The sequence below is a fragment of the Antechinus flavipes genome, chromosome 3 (assembly GCF_016432865.1).
Source record: "Antechinus flavipes isolate AdamAnt ecotype Samford, QLD, Australia chromosome 3, AdamAnt_v2, whole genome shotgun sequence".
NCBI classification, from domain to species: Eukaryota; Metazoa; Chordata; class Mammalia; order Dasyuromorphia; family Dasyuridae; genus Antechinus; species Antechinus flavipes.
Window position 1 is genome coordinate 109753159 of NC_067400.1, and position 23617 is coordinate 109776775.

The following is a 23617-nucleotide window of genomic DNA, read 5'->3' on the forward strand; positions in this document are numbered from 1 at the left end:
GAAAAAGAGAGAGAGAAATGCTGGTGATTTATATAGGTTTATTTTATTCTCTGTATATTTGCCAGAGTTGTTAATTATTTCAAGTAGATTTTAGGTGATTCTCTAGGATTGTACTATCATATCATTTTCAAATAATATTTTTGTTTCCTCATTCACTATTTTTATTTCTTCAATTTCTTTTTCTCCTTTTAATATCATCCCCAATTTTTTTTTAAATTTTCTCTTAATATTTTAAAATTTTTATTAAAGCTTTTTATTTACCAAACATATGGACAGGTAATTTTTCAACATTGACCCTTGCAAAACCTTCTGTTTCAAATTTTCCCCTCTTTGCCCCCACCCCCTCCCCTAGATGGCAAGTAGTCCAATACATGTTAAATATATTAAATTATATGTTAAATCCAATACATATATATTCAGTTATTTTGCTGCACAAGAAAAATCAGATGAAGAAGGAAAAATAAACTGAGAAAGAAAATGCAAGCAAACAACAATAAAAAGATGAAAATGCTATGTTGTGGTCCACACTCAGTTTCCACAGTCCTCTCTCTAGGTGTAGATGGCTCTCTTCATCATTGAACAATTGGAAATGGTTTGGATCATGTCATTGTTGAAGAAAGCCACGTCCATCAAAATTGATCATCATATAGTCTTATTGTTAATGTCAATATTTCTAATACAATATTGAGTAATAATGATGATGATGGGCATCCTTGTTTCTCCACTGATCTTACTGAGAAAGCTTCTACTTTATCTCCATTACATATAATGCTTGCTCATTGTTTTAGATAGTTACTATCATTTTAAGGAAAACTCTGTTCCTATGCTCTCTAATATATTTAATAGGAAATAGGTATTGTCTCTTGTCAAAAACTTTTTCTGCATCTATTGAGATAGTCATATGATTTCTGTTAGTTTTATTATTGTTATGGTCCATTATGCTAAAAATTTTCCTAATATTGAACCAACTCTGAATTCCTGGTCTAAATTCTACCTGGTCACATTGTATTTTCCTCATGATAAATTGCTATAATTTCTTTGTTAATATTTTGTTTAATTATTTGCATCAAAATTCATCAGGGAAACTGGTATATAATTTTCTTTCACTATTTTTGGTCTTCTTGGTGTATGTCAGCTCTATATTTGTGTTACAAAAATAATTTGATCAAACTTTTTCTTTGCCTATTTTATATAGTATTGGAATTAATTGCTTTTTAAATGTTTGATAAAATTCACCTGTAAATCCATCTGGACCTGGAAAATTTTTTCTTAGATAGTTAGTTGTGATGATCGTGTATTTAAAATCAGCCGGAGTCAGGAATTCAGGTTAAGGGAAAAATCATCAATCTTTATTCTCAGTAGAGGTGAAGAAGGATTGCGATAGCACTATGGGCAGCTGCAACAGGAAGCCAACTAGCAGAGGGGATCAGAGGTGAAGGGCGGTCACAATAGCAATGCGAGCAGCTGTGTCAAGATGCCAGCCAGCAGTTTCTCTTTCTGCTTCCCTTTTTGCTCCCTTGCCTCCACCCACCAAAATCATCATTTCCTATACAACACATCAGGACTTGTACAAAGAGTGGGAGGGGCCATTCTTTCTCCAAGCATATATATTAATAGAGTATGGTCCAATTACTATTTAGCCTCACGTGCTTGGGACCTCAGTGCATCAATTCGAGCCTCAGCCCATTACATCTCCTGTTTTCTTTTGTTTTAGAACACAGGTGGTCATGCCATCCCTGACTCCTCAGGGAGGTCAGAGCCCCCAAGGGGAGGTGATCATACCCTTCCTGACTTCTCAGGAAAGGAGGTGAAAGCACCAAAGAGGAGGTGATCACGATCCCCCTGACTTCCCAGGAAGGGAGGTGAAAGCACTAAAAAGGAGATAATCATGCCCTCCCTGACATCTCAGGAAGAGAGATGAAAAGCACCAAAGGGAAGTAGGGGTTGCTAGCGGGTTTCTGGGCTGAAGGGTCTTATTATGCACAAACCCATCAGCATGGGAGGTATTACACAAGCCCACAGTAATAACGCAGAGGCTATTAGTGATGACTCTCTCCACAGTCAGTGCAGGCTTGATGTGGTGTAACAAACATGAATTGTACACGCAAGTAACAGTAAAACAAGCAATATAAATCAACATGGTGTTGTAAAAGATTGCTAGAAGTCCTAGAAGGAGGGTATGTAAACACCAGTCACACATACTCCTTCTTCAGCAGCCCAGAAATAGTCCAAAACCAATCTATTGTCCATTGCTTCACATGTCAGGGAATCCAATGATCCCCCCAAGTTTTTGAAGTCCTGCCAAAGGCTTTTTATATGTTAGGGAATCTAATGATTACAGCAGATTTTGAAGTTTTGTAACAGTCTTATCATTTCTCAGAAAATCCAATGATTCCTGAGGGCTTTCAAGTCCTACAACAATCTTATCATGTCTTAGAGAAGCCAATGATTCCTGAGTGTTTTCAAGTCCAACAATTTTTTATGTCCATGAGTCAAACGCCATAACTGCCACGCTCTTTCAATGGTGAGCACAATCAGCAACAGAACCACCTGATATTTCTTGGCTCTTCTTCGTTTCAAGGGTCTGCTCCTTCTCTCTGTGATGGACAAGGCGAATATGGCTCATTGGCACCCATCTGATTCCTTCTCCATCTGTAGAGATACAAGCAAACCCTCTCCCCCAAGCAGTTAGCCTATCTGGTCCCTTCCATTCACCATTTTCTGGGTCTCTCCACATCACTTGACGATTATCTAAAGATAGTGGAGTTGCTTGCACTGGACACTGCCCTTCTGGTGGGTTATAAAACCTGTTTGCCGGAGCCAGTGCATCTTTGTCAAAAATCAAGAAGTTAATAGTATAAAGGGTTAGATTTAGAGGTTCTCTAGGGTTACCTGTGGCTCCCCCTTTCTTTTGTTTTTGGAGCAGTGTCTTAATGTCTCTGTTTTTCCTCTCTACTATTGCCTGTCCTTGAGGATTAAAGGGTATGCCAAGGGTAAAATTTTATGCTGTGCACAAAAACATGCAAAATGTTTGGAGGTATATGCAGGACCATTGTTTTTATTGCTTGTGGCACACCCATAATGGCAAATGCTTGTGTGAGGGCTTGCTTGAACAGGAAATTTATTTCTATTTCATAATCCTCCTGAAAAGTCAGTGGTAGGAGACCAAGGGCTTGTAATGGAAAACTGATACGTCAGTGTGGATAGAACAGTGGCCCTTAAGTAGTGATAAAATTCAGGCCTTATTAGATATAGTACAGGAGCAGCTTGAACAAGGGCATTTACAACCTTCTCTAAGTCCTTGGAATTCCCTAGTGTTTGTTGTAAAAAAGAAATCTGGAAAATGGAAGATGCTCACTGATTTAAGAAAAGTGAATGAACAGATGGAAACTATGGGAACTCTTCAGCCTGGACTTCCATCTCCTACTCAGTTGCCTAGAAAATGGCCTCTTTGGGTCATAGATATTAAGGATTGTTTCTATTCTATCCCTCTGGATAAGGAGGGTATGAAAAGATTTGCCTTTTCAGTGCCCAGCATTAACTTAGCTGAGCCTTATAAAAGACATGAATGGACAGTTTTGCCACAGGGAATGAAAAACAGCCCCACGTTGGGCGCCAAATGTGATAACAGCGTATTTAAAATCAGCTGGAGTCAGAAATTCAGGTTAAGGGAAAAATCATCAATCTTTATTCTCAGTAGAGGTGAAGAAGTATTGCGATAGCACTGTGGGCAGCTGTGACTGGAAGCCAGCTAGCAGAGGGGGATCAGAGGTGAAGAGTGGTTGGGATAGCAATGCAAGCAGCTGTGTCAAGATGACAGTCAGCAGTCTCTCTTTCTGCTTCCCTCTTCGACCCCTTGCCTCCACCCACCAAAATCGTCATTTCCTATACACATCAGGACTTGCACAAAGAGTGGGCGGGGGCCATTCTTTCTCTAAGCATATATATTAATAGAGTATGGTCCAATTACTATTTAGCTTCACGTTCTTGGGACCTCAGTACATCAACTCGAGCCTCAGCCCATTATAATTAGTTCATTGAAGGCTTGTTCATTTTCTTTTTTCTAAAATAGGATTATTTAAATGTTTTATTTCCTCTCCTGTTAATCTAGGCATTTTATATACATCTATAAATATTCATCCATTTTCCTTAGATTGTCAGATTTATTGGCACAGAGTTGATCAAAATAGCTCCTAATTATTTCTTTGATTTTTCCTTCATTGGTGATTAATTCATCTTTTTCATTTTCAATACTGAAAATTTGGTTGTCTTATTTATTTTTGTTTAATCAAATAAACCACAAGTTTGTCTATTTTATTATTTTTTCTCACACAAAACCAGGTCTTAGTTTTACTTATAAGTTCAATTTTTTTTAAAATTTCAGTTTTATTAATCTTTCATTTGATTTTTAGAATTTCTGCTTGGGTATTTAATTGGGAATTTGTAATTTGTTCATTTTCTAGCTTTTTAAATTGTGTGCCCTATTCATTAATCTCTTCTTTATCTACTTTGTCCATATAAGCATTTAGAGATAAAAAATTTCTCTAAGAACTGCTTTAGCTTTACCCCATAAATTGTGGTATGTTGTCTCATTATTTGTCATTTTCTGATGAAATTGTTGATTGCTATTCTGATTTGTTGTTTAATTCACTAGTATTTTAGGGTAAATTTATTTATTTTTTAATTCTTTCCATTATTCTTTGTTCCATATATTTTGGGCTTTAGACATTTTTGTAATATCAAAATAATTTTTAAACTTGTTAAATATCAATTGACAAAAATAAGGCAAATTGTTTTAGAAGTATACATTCATTTTCATTTTTTTAACTCAAATTCTTTTCACAGAACTTAATGATATAAAATTTATCAACAGTAGTCTTGTCAAATCATATAAACCATAATTTTTATGCTTTCTTTAGATTATGTCTTTGTTAACATTCAGAAATATCTTTGAGTTGATTAAGAATAAAGGCAGATGTGAAAGAAAGCTGCATTTAATATTTCTGCATTTAATTGTGATGTTTTAATATATTAGAATATGGTCAAATTTTGTATCAATTCTATGTACCACTGAGAAAAAGATATTTTCTCTTCTATCCTTATTCAACTTTCTCCAAATATCTCATATGTAACTTTTTAAAAATACTCTTGATCTTCTTAACTTTTTATTGCATTTTATCATTAGATTAATTGAGTTCTGTTTTGAGGAGGTTGAGATCTTCCACTAGTATAGTTTTGCTCTCTATTTCTTCCTGTAATTCACTAACTTCTCTAAGAATATGAATGCTTTACAACTTGATGCATATGATTAACATTGATATGACTTCATTGGCTTTGGTCTCCTTTAGTAACAGTGAGACATATTTCCTGAAGAGTTTCTAAATTATCATAAGCTAGAAAAGAGTTTCTTTCCAACTTTTTTGTGGGTTTTATTGCTCCTACAACCATTTAGAGGCTTGATTTAATGTTCCTGAGGGAAACTGGAGAGAGCTCAGATAACTTTTTGGCTTTTCTCTACCATCTTCGCTCCATCTCCAGTATAAACTTTCAAAGGCAAGACTGGATGACTTTTTATCCTTTTGCATGTCTACATATAGAAATGACTGGATTTTGGTTATCAGTTCCTACCTATTTGTAGTTGAGGGTTAAACAGTTTTTAGCTTAAATAAAATTACCCCACTCCAAACTTCACTTCTCTTGACATCTAAATTATTATACAAAATGAAACACTCTAAACAATAACTGTGTATTTACAATTAAAACTGTCATGCAACATTAAAGATATTACTTTGGTAAGTAACCCTAATTTTTGGGTAAGAGTTAAAATGTGATTATTTGATCCCTTAAAATAGAAAAAAATACCATTAATTTATCCAGTTAAAAAAGGAAACTAACAAGATACAAAATATTACTTAAGAATTAAAGTTAACTTTGTTGTACATTTCATTAATTTATTATTAGTTGTTATGGTTTATATTTTTTAACTTTTAAAATTGGGGATATGCAAGTCTAGAAGGCTAATATCACAGAGAGCACAAATTATAATGCTACTAAACCAAGATTGCCCAATAGGAAGATTAGATTAGAAGTCAGAATATCTGTGTTTGATTTACCAGCTTTGATTACTGGATAATCTAGGTCAAAACATTTCATTCATTTGATTCTCAATTTCATCAATTTATAGTGGCAGAAACAGAATATGTAATAATATGTAATATGTAATCTATTATGTAATTCTAAATGTGATGATCTTTCACTCTAACATGCCAAGTATCTTTGTAATTTATACTTGCTCACTTATCTTAGGTAAAATGTTAGGAATGATAAGATGAATGTATATTCTCCCTCTCTCTTTCTCTTTTTTTAGAGGTATGAGAACTAGATCTAATTAGAAGTAAATTTTATTCTTCTTCTTCAATCTTTATCTATGGTTTTCCTCTTCTGAGACCTTTTGAGGTTTTATTGTTTTTTACCTTTCTTCCTGTTTTCAGTGATTTCATTTCCCATCCCTGCTTGAGAACTACTAGAACTCCTGTTAGGTTTTGTTTCTTCATGATTGTGCTAAATTAAAAAGCAAACAAACAAATAAAAACCCATAATTTTTGCATCTCACATTCTAATAGATAGTTTTACACTGATTAATCAATTAAATTGATTTGAGTTTTATGCTTTGTTCTGAATGAATCAATACTTTGAACTTTTAAAATATTTAAAATAAAATAAAAAAAAGAACACTAGAAACGTTGAGACCATAACCCACTCTCATGAATGTGGGTTATGGTCTCAACATTTCTAGTTTTCTTTTTCTCAATCTTACCTGTAAATGAAACATTTACTAGTTATAGCTCTGAATTTTCTCTTACACAAACTTTGTTTTTACAGTGTTAACATTATTTTTCATCTGTAGATAAGTAGTCAAGAGTCCTTTGACAATTTACTATTTAGAACAGAAACAAATGTTTTATAGTGAATAGAGTTTTAATTGCATGAATATTTGGCAGATTAATATTTTGAACAAATCCAATTTCCATTTATGATTATATGTAGAATATTCCCTGTTATATAATTATAGAATAATATACAAGGCTTATGTATTTTGAAATTTATATATATATATTACATATGAACATTCAGAAGTAAAGAAGTCAGATAATAGGACATAACAAACAAAATAACTCATAGTTGTACTGTCTAGAGATTAATTGTTTTGTGCTCATTGCTAATGTTCATTTTGAAAAAAACAGACTCAGATAAATGATACTAATTGATTGGAATTTGTGTCCTTTTTCTTTAAAAAGGCATTAATATTAGATTATCATATTCTTAGTTACTATTTAGAATTTTGTAACTAGATTGTCAAATATGATTACTATGAAGTAATGTACAGAAATTCAACTGTGCAGGTAGTATCCATTTTGAATCCTTATTAATGGATGTGTCTAAAGCATAAGAAAATAACTAGCTGATTCTGTCAGTTAAGGAAAAAAAAAACAGTCAACTCATTGTTTGATATAATAAACACAGACAAGTAAATAATGCACTACTAAATTCCACTATTCATTTCCTGTGAGTGTTCTGTTGAAACTTAACTTTGGTGTTTTTCAGGTTTTTTTTTTTTTTTTCTTTTGCACTTGTGTCCAACTCTTCATGATTCCATTTGGAGTTTTGTAGGTAATGATACTGGAATGTTTTACCATTCCCTTTTCTAGATCATTTTACAAATTGATCAAAATGATACAAATTCCACAAATGAGGAAACTAAGACTATCATTAATTAGTTAAGTGACTTGCCCCAGAGTCACACAGCTATTAAGTGTTTGAGTCAGATTTAAACTCAGGAATATGGGTCTTCCTGATTTCATACCTGACACTGCATCACCTAGTTTTCCCAAAATGCTACCTAGCTTCCCTAAACTTAATCTTAGTCACTAGATGATATTTTGATATCCAGAGGTGCATTCATGATTTTATTTTTATGTCATTTTTTTCCCCTCTTCTAGTACCTAGTAGTGACAAAATAGGTGAGACATAAGATAAACAAAAGTTGCTTGTTCCTATGTGGACCTATTGGCCATTAGGGTTGAGAGGTTCTTTGAAATATCTTGTGTGGATATTTCACACAAGGATGGAATGATATTGCTATTTTCCAAACCTATCAAACAGATTAGGGCAACTAAATGGTACCCTATGGCACTGAACAACAACAAAAAGTTTAGTAGATTAGCAGGAGGGAACATTTAAGAGCCACAAAACACTCATTCCCCAAGAATAATCAGGCAGTATCTTCTAGATGCCCAGATAGAGAAGTTTTTCATGAACTTAAGCATTGTGTTGTAGGCTATTGTGACCCAAAGTTTTTCCTTGTTGTTGCTGTGCTTCTGTTCTTTGTTCTTCTTTTTGGAAGAGAGGGCAGAAAACAGGAACTTTCCTATCCTGTCTGTCCCCTTTAACATCTCTTATTATCCACTTGGAAGAAATCATAGAAATCATGATTATTGTAAGTCACATGATTCAAACTTGGGAAACAAGATAAACTTTAACCAAGTTAAATAGTGAATTCTCATTTTTAAACTCAAAAATCCAATTAAATAAAGGTAGGATGATGGATAGATTTGTAAGCCATGTGAAAGAGTCATTGTGCTTTCATTGCTCACAAGCTCATTGTGAGCCACCGTTGGAATGTGGCTGCTTAAAAACCTAAGGGAATCTTAGAAGATATTAAAATAACCAAAGAAGATCCCATTTAGGATATGTAAATCCCAATACATTTAAAGAGTATAATTTATGCTAATTAATGCTAAGACTATATTCTAAGCAACACATCTTAAGGATGACTATTTGGAGAACTTTCAGAAGAGAATTGTTCAGATTTTTGAGTTGTTTTGAAAACTTGGCATATTAATAATAATTGAGGAAATTGGGAATATTTACCCTAGATAGAAAGAATGGGGAATGGGAGTATCATAATATCTCTCTTCACAGATTTTTAAACGCTGTCCTGTGAAATAGGGAATACTTTTACTCCCAGTAAATTCTGACTGGCAAAACTAGTAGCAATGTGTATAAATCAGAGGGAGAAAAATTTAATTTCAATATAATTCTTCTAACAACTTACCAATTTCCCCTGAGAAGTGGTGAGCCCAATATCACTAGAATTATTTCTATAGACATTGAAATACATATCAGGAATCTTGTCAAAAAAATTCTTACATTAGTAGAATAGGTGGTTGTACTAATTCATCTTTAGCCTCCCTTGCAACTCAAGGAGAGGAATAGGTACTAGACCTTTTATTATTATTTTTTTTGATAGAAAATTCCAAATAAGGAAACACCATTTACCACTGTAGATTGGTATCCTTTCTGCAACCCATATTCATAGAGAGTTGCAGGTACCATGAGAAATCAAGGTCATATGTTTAGTAAGTAACAGGGTCAGAACTTGTACTCAATCTTACTGATTCTGAAACCAGTTTTTTATCCATTGGGATATGATGTTTATAAAGAGCTTACAGTTTTATTTTATTTATGTAATGTGAAATGATAATTTAGAGGCAGATAATAATCCATTCTTGGGAACTGATCAAAGGCAATATTTATTTCAATTAGACATTTGTCACAAGCTATTCTGGGAAGAGTTAATGGCCAAATAAAGCTGCTAAATTCTATCTTGAGTAAATTTTGAATGAAGTCCCCTTATTCCATGAAAAATAATTTTTGGGGCAGATAGGTAATTAGAGCCCCTGTAGTTTGAAGGACCTGAGTTCTAATCAAGCCTCACTTAGTAGCTGTGTGATGCAGGCAAATCATTTAACACAAACTGCTTTTCCACCCAAAATGCTTTCTAAACATCAATAATCCATTAAAAAACTAAGATATTATGTAACACTTAACTGGAAAAAGAAAAAAAAGATATTTGTTTTAAATATTTTCTCCTTAGAATTATACAGATGAAACTTTTTCTTTTTATTATTTGATTTCACTGTAAGTCCATATATTAAAGTGACATGTTAACATTAGATACATATATGGTAACATCATATGTAAATAGCAGCCACAAATGAAGAGAAATATAATTTTTGTCAAATCTGAACACTGAACACTATTTCAGGGGTGTCAAACTCATAAATAGGGCCATTAATCTTTACAGAAGTATTCTTATGGACAGCTTTTTTATTTAGTTTTGAAATATAGTGTTAACTATATTTTACTGCATTTTTCTTTATTTGGTTACATATTTTCAAACTTTCATACAGTTTGGATCCCTTTAGTATTTAGCAGTTCTGCCCCAGATTTTGTCTTACAATTAGTACTTGGCACAGTGCTAGAATATATAGAAAGTGTTTAATAAATGTTTGTTGACTTGAATTGAATAAAGTGTATTTTTTGTTTTAAATGATCATATTTGGATATCCCTCATAAAATAACATATAAATTGTAGTTTTTTAGCATCAATAAAGCATGTAATATTTATTTGAGCTTCAAAGATATCATAAATTGATCAATTAATTTATTAAATAAACATTTGGAAAAATCTTTTTATGACAAACATTTAAACCAAATTTTATGAATAATACAATGTGCAAAAATCATAGGTTGTGAATCTAAATTGTTATTTAGTCAATCAATCATCAAGTAATTATTAAGTACATGCTATCTGACAAATACTGTACTAAACCCTGAAAATACAAATAAAAAAGTGAAATTATTCTTGCCTTCAAGGAACATTCACTTGACAATATGTTAGTGACTGTTGGGGATAACAGCTGAGAGGTCAACAAACCAAGCAAGGGTAAATGGGGATGATTTGATGAGAAGGTTTAACAAAGAAACTGTATAGAGGACTTTCTAAGAAACATGATGAAATTTTAAAATGAATATTATTGCATAAAAAATAATTCAGTGAAATTACCCAGGCTTAATAGAAGCAGTTGGTGAATATCACATTGATAAAATAAAAAAGACAAGCACAAAGAGAAACTAAATTTTAAATGAATCAAGATGTTTTGTCAGTGAAATGCCAGAATTCAATTAAAGGACAGATCTCAGTCAGTCAACAGAAAACTTCTCATATACTAAGGAAAACTGGTCAGAAGCATCCAAGATTATTCTTTGACCATAAGAAATCAAAGGAAAGAAAGAGATATGCCATTCTAAAGAGAAAAAAAAAGGAGGTAGTCTTATCAAAAAAAAAATACAACTGCAAACCTAAGCTTAATTATCAGTTTAAAAATATGGTTTTTCAGCAAAAGGAAAGAATTTGAATTATTTCTTCAAAAGAAAACAGATCAGGGCAGTTAGAAGCAAGTTTAAGAATAAAAATACAAGAAAGGCAAGTAAGTAGATTAACAAAATATGACTCAGTAATTAAAGCTTTCACAGAAATTAGGCTAAAACAAACTAATGAGTTTTATTTTTTTTTAAAACAATTTGAAAGTTTTTGGAACTTTGATTAATGCAAAGATAAACCATGAAATCAGAGCACTGAAGATGACTTAGGTCACTGTCTCCTATTAAAAATGTGATAGACAAACTACAGAATGAGACAGGCAGACTTGGACATGGCCATTGTGGCAACTTGTTTTGTCATAACATGTGTATTTATTGTGAGAGATAACAAAAATATTGATCTTTGGCAGGGTGGAATCTATGAGGAGAGAGTGCATGTTTGTAATAATGATTAAAACACATATTTTTAGTCTTTCTCAGGAAGACCATGTATAAGAGACAGCAAAACAAAATATGCACAATGAGAAGTCCCTAAGTTCAAAGTATTAAATAATCATTGGTAGTTTAATTAGTCCAATACTGAATAAATGAAATGTTTTTTTCTATTTTTATTAAATTGGTTAGGAATATTTATGAACAATAATTAGTCCTTCAATTATTTAAGCTTATCTTTATTTCTGTATATTGTCTTCCTCTAGTGTGTGTGTGTTCTAAATGTTTTATATATACTGTAGATTTTTAAACAGAATTGTTTATTCTATCTCTTCTTGCTGGGGTTTCTTGATAATATACAGGACTAATGTTTATGTGGTTTTTTAAAAATATATTGCAACTTTGCTAAATTTATTATTCAATTAATTTTAGTTGATTTTTTTAGATTCTCTAAGTAAATCATAATATTGTCTCCTTAAAGCAATCATTTCCTTCCCTTTCTTCAAATACTTATTCCTTTGATTTTTTTTATTTTTGTTTTATTGCCATAACTAGCAAATATAACTGTGTATTAGAATTGAAAGTGTATTAAACTTTCTGTTCTATCCAACTTCCAGAGATCTATTATCCCTCATATTTCAAAAGTTCTATCTGAATTTTAATTTATTTCTTATTTTTCTCTTGAATCAATTTATCTAGGTCTGAAAAAGTATATAACAGTCAACCACTATCATAATTTTACTATTCATCTCTGATATTCGCTTAACTTTTCCATTAAATATTTAAAGGCTGTGGAAGTTCTATGTGTATATATTAAATATTGATATTGATTCATTATCTATGGGACTTATAAATGTAATAGTTTTTCTGCTTATCCATTTTATCATGTATGAATTTACTATAACATCTGAAATCATGCTATACATGCATGAATTCAGCTGACACATAATAGATTTTGTTATAGTTCCTTATTTTAACTCTATGAAAATATTTATTTTTTATATTTTATTATACTTATTTATTAAATACATTTATTGAATTTTGACTTTTAATCTATTTTTGCCTTACTACTTTTCCCCTTATCTTGTCCTTTTGTATGTTTTTCTTCCTTTACCAGACCCCTCTATAAAACATACTATGATAAAAGTGAGAAAGCTTGCCTGGTGACTTAAAAAGGGATATATTTTACTCTGTTCTCCACTTCTCTTCCCTTTCTGTAACTCAGACTGCAAACTCTTTCTTTTTTTCCCTTCTTTCCTTCTGCCCTTCTCGATCCCTCCTATTTCTCTTAAGTTTCTTTGCCAAAACCATTATATGTGTGAGTGCATGGGTGAGTATGGGTAGGAGTGTTGTAATTCTGTTAAACCTTCCTTTTGTTTAGATGAAAGTGATTTTAGAGACCTTCCTAAGCCCACACTGAACTAGTCACCCAGCTCTGGGGTGAGAGACACTCCTGCTATCATTCAGGTGGCACAGGGGATAAAGTTCCGGGCCTGGAGACAGGACGACCTGAGTTCAAGGCAAGCTTTAGACTCTTTCTAACTGTGTGAGCCTGGGCAAATCACTTGACCCTATTTGTCTCAGTTTCCTCATCTATACAATGAGTTGGAGAAGGAAATGGCAATTTATTCCAGCATTTCTGCCAAGAAAACTCCAAATGGACTCACAGAGATCTGGACATCACTAAAATGACTGAATAACAAATTACATGTTGAAATGAAATGAAATTGAAGAAAGTGGGAAGTGGAATACATTCTTGTTAACTTGAAACCAATTTATGATTTTTTAAACCCGTGTTTAAATTGTTTTCTTCTGATAAGGGTATGAACTGTCTTAGAACCGAATCTTGAAAAACTTTTCCAGGGTAACTTTTTTGTGATAGTTAAAAAATTTTATTTACTGCAGCTGTGGAAAAACAGCTGCTAGTTAGCAAAGGCAAGTGGTTTGGGAAGGACATAATACTCTTAAAAGATAGATCAGAGAATCATTCTTAACTTTTTAAAAGGGTATATGGCATGTCACACTTCCCAACATAGGTACATTTTTAAAACTCTCCCTTTATAGGGAAAAAGAAAGAAAAAGAGGGAAAAGACTTAAACACTGAGAGATTATATCTTTCTTTTCTTCTTAAGAACTTTATGCTAGTTGGAAGGAGAGGTAGAGAAGGTAGAAAATGAAAAGTACTGAGAATTAATCAGAAAAGTGATAAAGCCCATAGCATATTTTTCCCATAGCTAACAATTTAGAGGAAAAGACAATCCTCCTCAAATACCCCCCAAATCTCAAGGAAATATCTCATTCAACAAATCCTCCCTGCCCTTCGTTGACAAACAGAGAGACACAGTGGTCAAAAGAATGATAACTTAGAGAACATATTCACTTTCAAAACATTATGATGAATCCCATAACATTATGCTTAATAAAAGGGAAAAAGTATTTGAGGTGCATTTTCTAAGCAATATATATATATAAATCCAGAGAAGGGAAATAGGAGTTCTAGGGTAACAAAGGTCCTCAAGATCATGCTCTGTGTAACTTATCTGTGGTAGTGATAAAAGTTATAAACTTTTGCTGCTAATAAAATACAACTGCTAAAGAGCGGGACGATGTTTATTCTGGAGACAGTGAGAACTATTTTTGAAATAGCTGAAGTACTACCACAATAAAGAGGGATGGATACTTGTTTTGCTTAGTCCCAGAGAGCAGAACTAGTAGTAACTAGTAGAGGAGAAAGTTTGATTTCACCTCAATATAAGAAAAATTTCCTAACACAACTTTTCAAACAGAGTGTACACTGCCCTCGGAGTTCTTCAAGAGAAGGTAGAATCCCTTGTCAAGTATATTATGAAAAAGATTCTGTTTAGAGAGAGGATGGATGACCTCTGAGATCACATATTCAGCACATCGAAACTTTGATTCTTTAGGATGCTCAGGACTCAGTATCCTCAGTATCCCTGTAGATCTTTTAAAGATGTCATATTGTTATCTTTTTCTTTCAATGTTGGTAAACTCCTCTTCTGACCTGGGTGGGAGAAGGGAAGAGAAGGACTTCACACATATGAGGTCTAAATAAGAGATGTTTCAGGAAATTGAAGCAAGCAGAAAAAAAATTTTTTTTTCTTCAAGTGATGTTGGTGAACCATATAACATTATCAGTGTTAGTGGGTAGCAAGAAAAGAATGGTAGCTTCTAGAAAGCATTTAAAATTTATTCCTATTTCTGGTCTAGGAGCTGGTGCCCAATTTTGCTATATTTTTCTTACTGCATACTGAAAAAGCCGTTTCTTCACCTTCCAAGAAGTTGTAATGATGACTGCTGTTTTAGAAAAGGTTTCTGGAAAATCATCTTTTCATCTTTAGATACTTCTTGACTATGTCCTTTGAAATCATATAAGATATACAATTAATGCCCAATTAATTTACAATGAATGTACAATTAAAGTAAGTTCAAATGAACTTATGTTTATAATTCATGTGACTTCATAAGCTGTTTTCTATACAACAATTAAAACTTGACAAAAGGAGCATGGGGGAAGAAAGATAATTAATTGATAGGTGATACCAAGTAGTAGCTAGGTAGAAGTAAGCTAAAACTATTTTGAATTTCATTTGAGAAGATGGAATGGTTCATGTATAGATTTTTTTTTTTACTTAAAAAGCACCAGAGTATCAAAGTTTTTTTTACTGGATTCTGCAATGGTGTAACAAAATATATTAGCTGTTCTGGGCTAGTCAATCTGATATAAGGTGAAGCCCACATGATTACATACAACTCAGCAGTTCAGCAGGGTGACAAATCTTAGTGTAAAAGGAGATTACATTCACTGATCAGGCACTAGGCTATTACTTTCCCAAGAAGGAGAGAAGCAAAGATAGGATGAAGTTTGATATCACAGGCCAATGACAGGAGGGTCTAAGATCAGTCAGGTAAAGATTTGCTATTTAGTATTGTGTTCTACCAGAAAAGCCTATGAGCTTTCCCTTGTAAGATCATTTGTTTTTTTTTTTTTTTTTCTTACATTTTCCCTTACTAGGCTTGGGTAAGATTATCAGAGGTTTATTTCTGAAGGAGCCTCAGAATTATCTTTCTTGTCACTAAAATAGCATGAATCATTTAAACTTACATAGTACATTACTGAAAGAAGTATTAAGCATTATAATTTGACAAGGAAATGGAAACGCATCATTAATAGATATACATTTAATCCCACTATGAACAACATGATTTTGTAAGGAAGAAAATATGTGAAAGGTTTTGTATCATTACACCAGTGTAATACCTTGGTATGTTCCAACATGAGCTAAGGGCCACTTCCCCAAAGACCATCTCTCTGTCTTAAGTTCCCTCTTTCAGGTATTTCCTAGGCTTCTCATATAATTTTATATGACCTTTAGTTAGAACTCAGCTTTGCTAAGCAACCATTTTTTTGCTTTTCTCTTGGGCTGTGGCTGAAGACAGCCTTGACTATAATTAAATAGGACTTACAAGGGAGAGAGAATATAAGGATGTTAATGAGCGTCTAAAGACCAGGAAATTGGGAATTATTAGTTTAGTGGTAGAGTATTGACAAGAAAGTTATCATTAATCAAAATACAGATATAAATGCATTAAAAAATCCAATTATGTTCACTAAATTCATTTTTTAATTAAAAAAAAAAAACAAATTGTTATAGCCTTAGCTGGCCTTTCTTAAAAGCATATTGTTAATACTCTATAATTATAAAATGACTCAGCAAAGGTGAAAGTATTTGTATGTGTAAGTGTATATGTGCATGTATGTCCATCATGTGTGACAGACTTTAATCAACAGTGGCAGCTTTATAAGAGGATGTGACATTTTCACTTTGATACATATTTCAATTTTCTCTAAAATATTTCTGAAACACTCATCCTAAAAATAAATGTGCACATAATATCAAGTAACCATTTTAGTAAAATTTTTTAAAAAGACTTTACAGATAGTATCAAAATATTAAATATATGGCATTTCATATCACAAAAAAGGTTTTCTCTCTGATTCTCTTTTTTTGCCTATTATTTTTCATCCACAGTCAATCTGTGATTTTATTCATCAAGGACTGTATTGTTATATTCTATTCAGCCTCATTTATTTAATTTATAGACTTCATACTGTATATTTATCTAGAATGGTTGAGGAATGTAAAAATCCAGGTCAATGGAATATTCCAACTCACTGGATACCATATATGGATTAATCGTTTTTCAAAGAACTATAGTATTTCAGAATTTCAGAGACCCTAGAAATAAACAACTCACACCTGAACAATCAGTGCTCTCTGCATGATATATATCCCTGACAAGTGGTGAGTCAGTTTTTGCTTGAAGGCCTGTAGTGAAGGGAAACCAACAATCTCTGCAGTTAGTCTATTCTACTTTTGGACAGCTCTAATTGTTAGGAAGGCTTTTTTTTTCTTGTACTGAGCAAAAATCTGCTTCTGCAACTTGCAGCAATTGATGTTAGTTCTGTCCTCTGAGGCCAAATAGGACAAACCTAATTCCTCTTCCATGTGATATCATTTCAAATACTTGAAGATGACTATCATGTTCTCCCCTAAGTCTGCTTTCCTCTAGGCTAAACATGTCCATTTCCTTCTATTATTCTTCATATGGAATGTGCTTTAGGCCCTTCCTCATCCAGTTCAGCCTTCTCCAGACACTCTCAAGCACAGGTACCAGTAGTAATGTCTTATCTTAACTGCCAGACAAGCTCCATGGGCATTAGTGAGTCCCAAGCTTCCTCAGGAAGAATTACACCCAACACTGTGATGGTTGGTAGCAAGACAACCTTATGATAAGATATCAGGTTAATTCAAACACTCATAGTCTTCCTCTGCCATGATGGAGGTAATCTGGTCAGCTATCTCTTAATCTTTGATTTATAATAATAATGTGATTTATAATTTAAAATATACACATACTATATAAAATATGGTCTTTGATTATAATATAATTGGGAATATACAAAAGATCCTCAATGTCTGGGAAAAGTGGAAGCAACTAGTAGAATGCAGCTCTCTCCAGCCCCTTTCTGTGATACTAAGGGATTTTACAGCTTGAATCAGCAGTGGTGAGCTCATTACCTGATATGGGGACATAATACCTTTTTCTTTTTTATGAAAAACTAGTCTGAGGCTCCTCAGAATCAGGCAGAGATTGGGAAACACTGAAGATCTCTCTGTCTCTGTCTCCAAAATGAATGAGAAAACTTAGTATCTTAGAAATAACAAAAATGATTTTTTTTAATGAGGCAAAGGGGGTTAAGTGACTTGCCCAGGGTCATAGAGCTAGGAAGTATTAAATGTTTGAGGTCGGATTTGAACTTAGGTCCTCCTGATTCCAGGGCAAGAGCTCTATGACTGTCCCATCTAGCTGCAACCTCAATGTGACTTTTTTCAACAATTTAATAGGTCACACTTTTGTCAGTATAGTAGAATTTAAACTCATGTCCTCTGACTATAGTTACAAATTTCTTTTTAATTTCCTATGCTAAGATTACTACACTATTCTTGGTACATAAGTTAGAAATATAGGCCATTGTGAAGACAAAAACCTGGTCTGGGAAAGTTTTATTTTTTAAATACTCATAATCATTAAATTAGTTGTGCAAATGTGAGGAGCCTTGAAACAAAACTGGAAAAGAATTAAAGAACTCTCCTCTCTCATGCTTTCACTAACTGTGCTTCTGGTCTATGCAGGTTCTAGACATTGATCCTATTGGTTCTGAGGCTCTAATGCTCTGGTTACATAAATAAATATTCAACAATTTACCCTAGAAACATAAACATTATTTTTCCATGCTGGGTCAGGTAATAGAGAGTTTCCACAGCACCATGTCATCATGACCTGGATAGAATTAATGTAAGATACTCTTTCCTTATGGATTTCATACATGCTTAATTCATATGTGAGCTCTAATATTGGGCATTAACTTTATCCATTAATTGCTTTAACTACTTGACTTTCTTCATGCTAGTCCCACAGTACTATGGAGGATAAATGATTTAGATCTTGACAAAAAGGCCACAGGCTATATGTGCAATCATCACAATTTTGCGCATAGCCAATGTAGAGAATTGCTTTCCTTAACTTTATGTTTATTTATTTTTTTCTTTTCTTTTACCAATGGAGAAGCAAAGGGAGAAAGATAGATACTTGTTCATTTTAAAAAATACTAAAATTATTTAGTATTCATGGCAAGCAAATAATAATAAGTATTAGAGATTAAAATAAGCATTTGAAGATGACGGTTCCCATCTACAAAGAAATTATATTCTAGTAGGTGGAAACAACATACATAGGGGATAAGTGATCAGGGAGAAATATTTTAGTTTGGAAAGTTATACAGATGGTGAATTGAGCCAGAGGGACAGAGTAACACTTGCTTTCCAGTAGCAATGGTATTTCTCATTTGATTATGGCTCCAGAATTAGAGAGTTGGGGAAGTGGGAGACATGTAAGGCAATTCATTCTGTTGAGAAAATGATCAGGAAGTAAAATGGGGAATAAAATGGATAATAGGTCAGATGAAGAATTCTTTAATTAGAACATAAGGGATTTTGAAACAGGAATTTGGAAGCTGAAGAAGTTAAATTCTTTAGGATAGTGTCTCTGTTCTTTGGTCAAGGTTCTGCCTGGGAGCAGAGCAAAGATCAAATGAGATAACAATGCATGTGAGACAATTTATAAAACAGCAAAACACCATATAAGTATCAGTTATCACTATTATTATTCTTCATTAGATTTCTTTCCCAAACTAGTCTCTTCTTTATATATATATATATATATATATATATATATATATATATATATATATATATATATATATATATATATATATATATATATATTTGGCTATTAATCTTCCATTCTCTGTCATTCCTACATACATCTTTTTGGAAGTCTACTAGTTTGATTCTGCCAAGCTCTATTCTGCTTTTATAATCATTGTCCCCTTTAACCCAATCATTCAAAAACATTTTTGAACATCATTAAATGTTTATGGTATGCAGAGCAGTATATTGAGCATTGGAGATGAACAATTTAGATAAAATGTAAAAAATACTGAGTATGTCATTTAATTAATGGATAAACCATGAATATAGAAAATTATAATACATGATATCATGTGACAAGCCATTTTAGAAAGATACAAGAGAAAACCCCACTTTAGACCCAATATAGAGATCATTATTAGGGAAGAAAATCTGGGAAGTCTATATGGAACAGGTGGCATTTGAAACAGACTACACAAAGTTGATAGGAATTCAACAGTTTAAAATGTAAAGGAGGATATTGGAAAAATTATGAACAAAGGCAAAAGTGAGGGAAAATAGGATATATTTGAAGGTTAGATAAGGTTAGAAAATTAATTTAGATGTAGTATAAGAAGAATGGTGAAGTATAATATCAAACTAAGATGGAAAGATAGAGTGGTACCAGATTATTGAGAACTTTTAATATCAGATGATAGATTTTAAACTTTATTTTGTATGTTATAGGAGGAAGCAACATTTCTGAACAGAGAAACTATGTATGCATTAAATATGTCATATATAAATTATGTATCTATACACACATATACAATACACACATGTGTATATTCACATACACACATATAGATATATGACTTGAAAGTGATTAAATTTTGAGTGAGAAATAATTAACCTAAGAAAAGTTAGGAGATTATTACAAGGATAAGTTCTATTGCCATAATCTATATTATTAGTTTTCCACTTCAACCTCCCATTTTTACTTTCTAGATATTTTGTACTTAATAATGTGTGTACATTTATTTTCTCCCAAACTTTTTTTCCCTTGAGGGCAGGAGCTATTTTCATTTTTTCTTGATATCCTCAAAATATATGAAACAAAGTGCCTTGAACACAGTACATAATCAATAGACTGTAGTAACTTACAGGGGTCCTCAAATTTTTTAAATAGGGGGCCAGTTCACTGTCCCTCAGACTGTTGGAGGGCCAGACTATAGTAAAAACAAAAACTTTGTTTTGTAGACCTTTAAATAAAGAAACTTCATAACCCTGGGTGAGGGGATAATCATCCTCAGCTGCTGCATCTAGCCCACAGGCCGTAGTTTGAGGACCCTTGCTTGTAGTCCTGAGAAGGTTGGGGTAATTAAGGGACAAATATATTAGTTGATGGCAGTGGATATAGAGTGTAAATAAGATCTTAAAATATGTTATGGTAGTGGGGACAACAACACATACTCCATACCTCTTTCTACTCTTTTCTTTTTCTTCGTTCTACTTTCTTCTTCCTTTCTCCCTGTACAATCACCACTTTTCTAACTTACTATCATTTTCTTGGATGCTCCATAATTAAATGGTTTATCATTTCACCTCCTTTATAGAAATGCTCTTTCCAACCCTTCTGAGTTTCTTTTATATTCTCTTTTTCTTGACAAAAACCTTTTGTTGCCCTGAAGGTTGATTCTAGAGGATTTTCTGCCATCTAACTTGTCATTGTTCCTCTATTGAATAGGTTGTTGGCCTTGGCCATTGACAATGACCTTCTCTTCTGTACATGATATTCAATAAAATCCAAGCGCTTGACAAAAAAGACAACTGGCAAGAAAACAGAGGCCTATACAAGTAAGAAGCCCTGATATTGAAGGTTAAAGATACCTCTTCTTGAATTAGGACCATTGGGATTTAGTCAAGCCACCTCTTCAAAGAGTCAGAGCCTAAATAATTTTTCTACTAGCTAAAATAAACACAAATTAAAGAAAATTCTCTACTTACACAGTGTGTGGGAAAGTGCTAATTACCTATATTTTTTTTGTTCATAAAACACACCCAGAGAAACATATATTCAATGATTAATGTCAATAAAAACACAGCAATGTATTTGGTCTATATGTGTATCTATATTTATACAGAACACAATGTTTACCTGATTGATTCTGGATTATGTTAATAATTGTCACCACAATTATAATGTTCTCTGTGATTGTAGCATTCCCAAAATATTTGTTTTTCAAATTCTCTCACCAAATCTGATCAGAAAAAATTCACTGAAGTTAAACATTTTTCCCCATCTGAAAGGACTTAATAGCAGGTTTCTAGAAATTAATGATAATTTTGTCATTTCTTCTGGAAATATACTAAAAATACTTAAAGAATCTGTACTATCACAGTTGGTGGCTCTACTTTACAAAATTCCCTTTATCCTAAGTACATGTATATATTGAAAATTTTAGATGTTCAATTGTGTCTGACTCTTTGTGATCCCTTTTAGTGTTTTCTTGGTGGAGATACTAGAGTGCTTTTCCATGTCTTTCTTAAACATAGAATGAGGACAGCAAATAAGATTAAATGACTTATCTAGGGTGATATAGATAGTCTAAGGCCAAATTTAAACTCAGTAAGGCGAATCATCCTAAACAGTTCTGGCATTCTATCTGATATACCACCTAGCTACCTTGTATTTTAAAATACACTGGGATAAAAGTAAAATTCAGTATGGTTATCTATGATTGAAATGGATACAGCATTAGTTGCAAGGGTCTTTAAAGAGAATTATTATTTTCAAATAGTTCTTGAGTGAATACTCTACTAAGGGAAGCAAAATGCTATATTGATCATTTCCCTTTGCCCTTTTAAACTGACCTACCATTCTGTGCTTTTCAGGTTATGTACAAATTGTGCTGACTCTGAATTTTGGGTTTTTGGTTCTCTGCTAAACTTTCCAATAATCACAAAACTAATCCCTAATTAAGGCATTATAACTATGAATATTCTGTGAAACCAAGCCCAATAGCATTTTTTTTTATCTTGAGCAAAATCTTTTTTATTTTGGCAGAAACTACTTTTCATTTATGTATTTATGCTAAATACACACATATAAACACATACATACACAGATACAGCCAATACAGAAATTATGGAAGGTCAATGCTACGTTTTATTGTTATGCTCAAGCATAGGTTCAGACTTCAGAGCATATCTGAACCCCTACAAGGATTCTTACAATGTTTCTTATAGGTGAGATACATGAGAGTGACAGAGAAACAATCATTTATATATTGTAATCTTGTATATTCCTCTTAGGCCATGCATGTTAAAAAGTAGATCCATAATTCCATACTTCCTTCAAGGTTATAAAATTTGAACAAATTTAGTTAAACAAAATTCTAATTTTAAACATCACTTAAGAAAACAAACATGGTCAAGCAATAGATAATCTAAATCAGGTTATAGATTAAATTGTATTTTAAGGATTCAAAAATATATTGATTGAGAAGGATTTACATTTCACTAAATCAAGAACAATTGACATCCTTCCTCTGGCTTTTTATTTATGGATTACTTCAGGTTATAAAGTAAATTTTTTACCTCCCACTGGACAGTTTTTGTTCAGGTGAGATTAATATTAAAACAGACTTTTAGTTAATCAAATTTGTAGGCAGAATGGCCCTGAGACCTGAATAATAATAAAAAAATTAAGAAACTATTCCCATAACAATAATCAGTAATAGAGCTGGAATTCACCAGAGCTGAATTCAGCTTTCTTCCAATTATATTGTTCTGGCTTGTTTATAATAATTTTAATTTCTAGAGAGAGCTATCTCAGGACTCAAACATGGCTACATAGACTGGAAGCTAAAAGATATAAGATTTTAAGAGTGTCATACTATCAGTAAAGGAACAAGGAACCCTTAAATGGTGAGATTATTCTTTCTATCAACATGAATAATTGTCAAGTGCACATAGTTCTAGAAATTGTGGGAAGGAAAGAGGATTATACAAGGAAAAAAAAATTGTTCCTATTCTACATTCTACTAGGGTTGATTGTGGGAAAACAAAACAAAATACAAAAAGAAAAACAACAAAACATGTGTATGCAATTCTGTTGAGTATAGTTAGTAGTATGGAATAGCTTTATTGTTCTGAATGTGTTACTTGATGATTTATAAGGCTGG